Genomic DNA, 7458 nt, shown 5'->3' on the forward strand with positions numbered 1-7458 from the left:
AAGCAGTGGTATCAACGCAGAGTACTATGTGAATCATCCAGTATTAGGTAACAAGGGATACAAGCAGTGGTATCAACGCAGAGTACTTGATAAAAAATCTGGAAAAGGTATACCGCGTGCTATGACCTTAAACAATAATAGGATTGATTACGTGCATTGGAATGATCCCAACGAGTTGGTAGATCGTCTGCGTTTGCGCGAAGCTTCACGTCAAGCCGGCAACAACGCCCACGGCAATGAAATATTGTCGATTATCGAGGAACTTTACGAAGCTGGTATTATTATAAAATAAGTTATACATCCACGATACGAGTCAGTCTGTCAATATTAGTGGTATCGAAATGTCGATTAATAAATTTGGATTATCACTTGGAACGTCGAATAATAATTCATATTATCAATGGAATGGATTACTAAGAAATTACGTGCGCGATAACACTCTGTGTCTAACAGCCTCCGGCTATGACGCAAGGACGCGCAAGATACGTGTAGCGCAACCGGAAGCTGACATTCCAATGCACGTAATCAATCTTATTATTGTTTAAGGTCATAGCACGCGGTATACCTTTTCCAGATTTTTTATCAGAGAATAATGGTGCGATTATATATTTATATTTGTATCCCTTGTTACCTAATACTGGATGATTCACATTACCATTTCGTCTGTGCGCATTTGTTCTTATTAATATATTTTTGTAGTTCTGCAAGTAGTACTGCATTTGCAGTATATATTTCATCGTCGGGAATTCTCTTGAAAACCAACTCGTAAAGATCTGCTGTTCCAACGTATTTTGATCCATCGATAATTACATTATCATTTTTATCCACATCGAAATTTTTATTACCGAGCGTCATTCCTTTGTCGATAAATTTAACACCGTATACGTAATCCATCTTGGAATTTTTATCTTGACTCAATATAGCTACCACATATTTTTGAGCAAGTGGACCCAGGTGATTTCGCAATGAATTTTGACCCTCAGATGTTTGTAATGACTGTTGAATTGATGTCACAAGCGATTCAGGTGAAGTCTCGAAAATTTCCTCGATAGACGTCTTATCATGTAATAATTGCCTTGGTTGTACATCTTGTATCGGAGTAGAAGTAGTTGCATCCAATAATTGTTGCATTCGCCTGCTTTTGATTCGCTTTGGGGTAGAAGTTATACCGCTCAATGATATATTTGATCGCTTTGTTTTAAACTCTTTTTTCTCTCCGAGCATACTCGATGGTTCAATCTATTCTTCACCAGACTCAACACCGACTGTATTTTCAACAAGCTGTTTCAGAGGTTCAGAGATTGGTTTAAAATGCCTCTCCAATGCATCGTCCTCCTCCATTTTACCAGTTTTCAAGAAACGATATTTTTTACGGATTGAATCGCTCGTTTTCGCAATCTCTCTCACAATCTTTTCACGATCGTTATTCATCATGTTGCAATTTAGACGTTGCTCGATCAATGTGTCGAAAGCGACTAATTGCTTTGCGGTATTGCAAATTCATTAAATCCTTTTCTATATCGTCTAGTCGTATTAGTCAGCGGACTGTCCTTGTCAATCGCCGCGAATCCATATTTATGTTGCCAACATTTCTGGCAAAAAGCGTGAAAATTATCGTAAGACATATCTGTATTTACGTGATCGTTGTACACATGTTTCAAGTTTGTCCCATCTTGTTTAAATAAAATTAATAAGTTTGCATTGTCACGTATAAGATGTTTGGGCATCTTGGCATACGTTTGACAAAGATAGAAACAGTCGACGCTCGAGTGTCGTCCCATTGCAAAGTACTCTCTTATCATATCTTGCTTGTCGCATGCCACGTCATCAAAGATAAAAATGGAATTCGGAAGCGCCTCACTCGGTGGAATGACATCGCTATTATTAGAGAATGTAAAATAACCAATTTCTTCTATCGGTGATAGCAAATTTTCCAAATATTAATATTTCGGTTGTTGAAGCGATTTCGAGTAAACGTACATGTTCTCGAAGCGAACACCATACGGGCTTTCTATCAAACTAATCAACGTGTTAGTTTTACCACAATTCGAGGGGCCGCAGATGATACCACGTATAGTATTTGGTATCATGTTTCCATGTCTGCGTATTTCTTTATCCAACATTAACCGTGTTTTATCGTCGAAATTAGTAACTTTGATTATCGTCGATTGCTGAACGAACCGCATGTTTTCTCTCGAATGAATGCATGAGTCATGGAGAGCCTATTTATAGCTGCGCGAAACCATGAATCGCTCAGTACCGAAAAAATGTTTGTTCTGCTAACAAGTGCTTCCGATATTCACGGTTTAAGCGCCGAACAGCTGCAATTTGTACCAAAAGCATTTTTATTGCGATATGAAAATCACATCCACTACGTGTGGGACAAGCTTCCGGAACACATAGAGGCGGATCCAGAGATTCAGACCTGTCGCTGCTGTTTCAAACATTACAATCGACCGTGGCAGCAAACGCACATCGACGGTCTTGCGCCGATGATAAAGGATTGCAACGAATGTCTACGAAAATAGGTAGTGGTCTCTTTAATCGCGCGATAAACGCACTTCCGATCGAATTCCATATCCCCGGCTATCAGTTTTGCGGTCCGGGGACTCATTTGGAAAAGCGATTGGCTAGAGGTGATCGAGGTATTAATCCATTGGATGCTGCGTGTCGCGAGCACGACATTGCATATTCTCAAAGCAACGCCCTCAGAGACACGTTGCTGATAATATACTCGCTGCGAAAGCGCGAGAACGTATTACTGCGAGAGATTCGACTCTTGGTGAAAGAGCAACCGCTACGACTGTTTGGGCAGCTATGAAAGCAAAGACAAAATTCGGTATGGGGATGAAGACGAAAAAATCTTCGAAAAAGAAGAAGAAACGAATACTGCCTGTGGCGAAGCGTGGTGGTATCTTGCCAATTTTTCCATTGTTGGGAGTTCTCGGTTCGTTGGCCGGTGGAGCAGCAGGATTCGCAAAGGCTGTGAATGATAGCAAGGCTACGCAACGTCAGCTTGAAGAAATGCAACGTCATAATCGCGCTATGGAAGGTCATGGAGTTTATCTCGCTCCATACAAGCGTGGACAGGGATTCTCAACTAATAAAAAAAAAACGTCAAAAAAAAAACGCTAAAAATGCCTGTGGGTGTAACAACTAATGTACAATTGCAACAACTGGCAAGATGTATGCGTATAGCATTCTTTAGAGGTGTTTTCATGCGCAATAATTTACCGATAAGCGGTATACGACAAAATGAAAGCGGTATTGTAAATTTGGATGACGTTGATGGTTCCGATATCCATTGGGTAGCATATGTAAAGAGAGGAAATCGAGCAATATATTTCGATAGTTTTGGCAATCTTCAATCACCCAAAGAGTTGGTGCAATATTTAAATGTTGCGAAAATAGAATACAATCACACATCCTATCAAAATTATAATCAGAATAATTGTGGACAATTGTGTTTACGATTTCTTCAAACGACTGATATAAAGCCTGTCAATCCATCATCACGATTCAGTTTGACAACATGTCGCTAACACTAACGTTGACTGGCAAAAGTAGCGTTCTCGCTGTAAGCTACTTTCCAGCTATAGATTTATCGAATGGTGATTATGAGCTCGGTTTAACAGATTTTGAAACTTATCATACGATACCGAATGTAAATTCTAAGAATAATAAATTTTACTTTGATAACGTTGACAAGGAAATTACGATACCCGAAGGATCATACGAAATACAAGCTATAGAAGAGTATCTGAGACGTGCAATTTCACAATATCCTTCCAATAAAGAGCAGAATGAAGATGCAATAGTGCTTCGCGCCAATCATAATACTCTAAAGAGCGAAATCAAATGCATCTATAGAATAAATTTTAGTAAACCAGACAGCATAGGATCGCTGTTGGGATTCTCGTCGAATCGTATATTGCAACCTCACAAATGGCATGATTCAGATTTACCTATAAATATTATTAGCGTGAATATTATCCGTATAGAATGTAGCGTCACCACTGGTGTGTACAGTAATGACAAGCGCGTACACACGATACATGAATTTTCACCGAGCGTGCCACCAGGATATAAGATATCGGAAACGCCTGCACAGATCATTTATCTCCCGATCGTCGTACGAAGCATTACTGATCTAACGATACGCATTGTTGATCAAGAAGGACGATTGCTGGATTTTCGAGGAGAGGAAGTTACTGTAAGATTACACGTACGGCGTCGACAAAATTAGCGTGTGATGCTCGTGCTAAATGATACGGAGCACGTGAGAGACAATAATTTTACGAGAGACAATACTTTTGCGAGAGCAGCAGCTGCGGCGGCGATAGTGAGCGACAATAATCAGAGATCTCGTTACACTAAAAAGAAACTCAGCGCATTGAATCGCGAATTTTTAAAATCATTGAGATTCATCGTACGAAAAGATGATTGATATTTTGAATATTGGTGGTGAGCCAGTCTTTGATGATCGTATCGTCAAGGTTGAGACACATACGTACAATCCATACACCAACTCATCGCTTGGACATAGCGATGAGATACGGATACCTATACACCACCAGGATTTGTACACGTTACCGTGCGAAAGCTGTCTGTATGTTGAGGGAAAGTTGACAATATTTAAAATAGATGCAAATGTAACGCTGGTATTGGCAAATAACTGCGTTGCGTTCATATTTGATGAAATTCGATTTGAAATCGATGGTGTGGAGATTGATCGCAACAGAAACGTTGGAATAACTTCTACGTTGAAAAATTATGTCTCTTTAACTACCGAAAGAAGTAAAATCTTGAAGAATGCCGGGTGGGATATGACGCATAATGGATCATGTGGTGATAGTTGCATGTTTAACTTTTGCGTACCGCTCAACATGCTGTTGGGATTTTGCGAAGATTACAAGCAAGTTGTGATTAACGCTCGCCATGAATTAATTTTGATACGTTCGCGCAACGACAACAATTGTCTGTATGGACGTGCGGAAGCTGATATTGAATTGATCAAGATACAATGTCGTATGCCGCATGTAATTTTGAATGAAATCAATAAACTATTCTTGTTACAAGCATTGGAAAGCGGGCGATTCTTAAACATGAGTTTTCGCTCTTGGGATCTGTACGAATTTCCGCTGTTACATAGTACGACCAAGCATTCATGGACTGTGAAAACCGCCTCTCAGCTGGAAAAGCCGCGATATATGATCTTTGCACTGCAGACTGGTAAAAAGAATGTTATGACAAAAGATAATACTACAATGTAAATTAGCCAACGTTAAGCTATATCTAAACTCGGAATCCCTACGATGATTTAAATTTAGATTTTGATAAAAACAGATGGTCGATTCTGTATGATATGTACTCTCGTTTTCGCAAATCTTATTACGGGTGTGATATTGAGAATGTGTTAACTATCGCAAAATTTCTACATTGCGGTCCTCTCGCAGTTATTGATTGTTCGCGACAAAATGAATCTGTCAAAAATTCTACCGTGGACGTGAGAATAGAATTTGAATGTAAGGAAGATGTACCGGCAAATACTACCGCCTATTGTCTCATTTTGCACGATCGTGTTGTCGAATATTGTCCGTTGACCATCATAGTTCGTAAAATTACTTAACCAACATTTATCCTCCGATATAAAAGATTGAGATTTTTAACAATCGATATCAGTCGTCCAATATTCTTGTAACAATATGGTTGTACCAACGTTTGTGGATCTACAAGGATTTATTTTCAATAAACAGTTTATTGTGAAGGAAGTGGCGATCCTCAGAAGAGGATTTATTGTTTCACATTATTTTTTCGCATGCCCCGTACCATGGGGTGTGCTCATAAAATCGGAGAGACGTCAAGCCTCATGGTTGACTCGAAATCATCATGGATTACAATGGGTAGATGGAAACCTTCCATACAGCATGGCTCAGCGTTTGATTACAACAGCTATCGCTGGTATGATACAAGAAGAAGAAGAGTCATCCTCTCTCGTGTACGTAAAAGGCCATGAAAAGCGAGAATGGTTGACCGATATAATGGACGATGCGAGAAACGGTTTCATTATTGAGATCTTGGATGCAAACTATGAAGATATTCCTACCTTAAACAACTTAGATACTATCTATAGCCTACGTTGCGATAAACATGTAAAAAATTGCGCTTTAGAAAATGTATTTAAAATATTTAATTGGTGGTCAAATCATCGCAATGATTCGCCACACCCTTTTTTTGAATAAATTAATATTAAAATAATATTCTCTTTGTTCTCTCTCTCACTCCTTTTCCTCATATGCATACAAGAATTATATGTCCGCACGTGCTCGTATTAATTTCAGTATGCGACAGCATTCTTATGTTATAATTTTTAAATGTAGTCGATTGCGGTTTGAAGGTGGTTGATTGGTGTTCGATCGAGGTTCGAAGGTGGTTGATTGATGTTCGATCGATGTTCGAACGTGGTTCGAAAGTGGTTTGAAGGTGGTTGATTGTGGTTCGAAGGTGGTTGATTGATGTTCGATAGATGTTCGAACGTGGTTTGAAAGTGGTTCGAAAGTGGTTCGAAGGTGGTTGATCGTGGTTCGAAAGTGGTTCGAAGGTGGTTGATTGAGGTATGAAAGTGGTTCGAATGTGGTTGGTCGAGGTATGAAAGTGGTTCGAAAGTGGTTGATTGATGTTCGATCGAGGTACGAACGTGGTTCGAAAGTGGTTTGAAGGTGGTTGATCGTGGTTCGAAAGTGGTTCGAAGGTGATTGATCGAGGTATGAAAGTGGTTCGATCGAGGTATGAAGGTGGTTGATCGATGTTTGAACGTGGTTCGATCGAGGTTCGATTGTGGTTCGAACGTGGTTTTATTTACGTTCGATTGTGGTTTCAATTTTAAATATTATACATATGCTTATTCTCATCATGGAATCTTTGTCTTGGATCATCTGTTTTCTTATCTCATGTGCAGAGTAAGCGTTCAAGCTATTATGTCATACATCCCCTACTCTTTTTAACGTGAGTCTTTTTAACCCCGTGATGTTCGTACATCTATCATAAAGTTTCAGACCGTTAATAATGGAGCACGAGGTTATAATTATTGATGATAGTGATGATGAGGTGATAGTGGTTGAAGTTGGATCAGACGTTGATGCTATATCAGACGTTGAAATGGGCTCGGACGTTGAAATTGAGCCCGCGAACGATTCCGATTACGATAGTGAGTATGGCTACGTTACTCGCGAGTGAAGAGTGCACAGTTGTGCACAGCGGACATCATCGCCATGGATGATAGTACGAGAATGTGTGCAATACATATTTATTATTGTCCATGGGATGGAGTTATGTTGTGCACAAGATGTTTCATTAGATTGCGAGATCTATATGTGGAGATTGACGTCGTCCGCATTCACAGGACCGGGACATTTGAACAGCTTTTGGGGAGATGGTGCAGCGAGTGCAATAGCCCGC

At 39.7% G+C, this 7458-nt stretch overlaps 1 pseudogene; it reads left to right on the forward strand.

Annotated features, from left to right (window-relative positions):
* LOC145936525 (uncharacterized) overlaps nt 1-7236 on the forward strand; it is an 11201-nt pseudogene extending 3965 nt beyond the window's left edge.
* The last annotated feature ends 222 nt before the right edge of the window (nt 7237-7458 follow it).

This window comes from Prenolepis imparis, unplaced genomic scaffold (genome assembly GCF_030444845.1).
Source record: "Prenolepis imparis isolate NDT839.2.m4 unplaced genomic scaffold, iyPreImpa1.0 SCAF_5, whole genome shotgun sequence".
Lineage (NCBI taxonomy): Eukaryota > Metazoa > Arthropoda > Insecta > Hymenoptera > Formicidae > Prenolepis > Prenolepis imparis.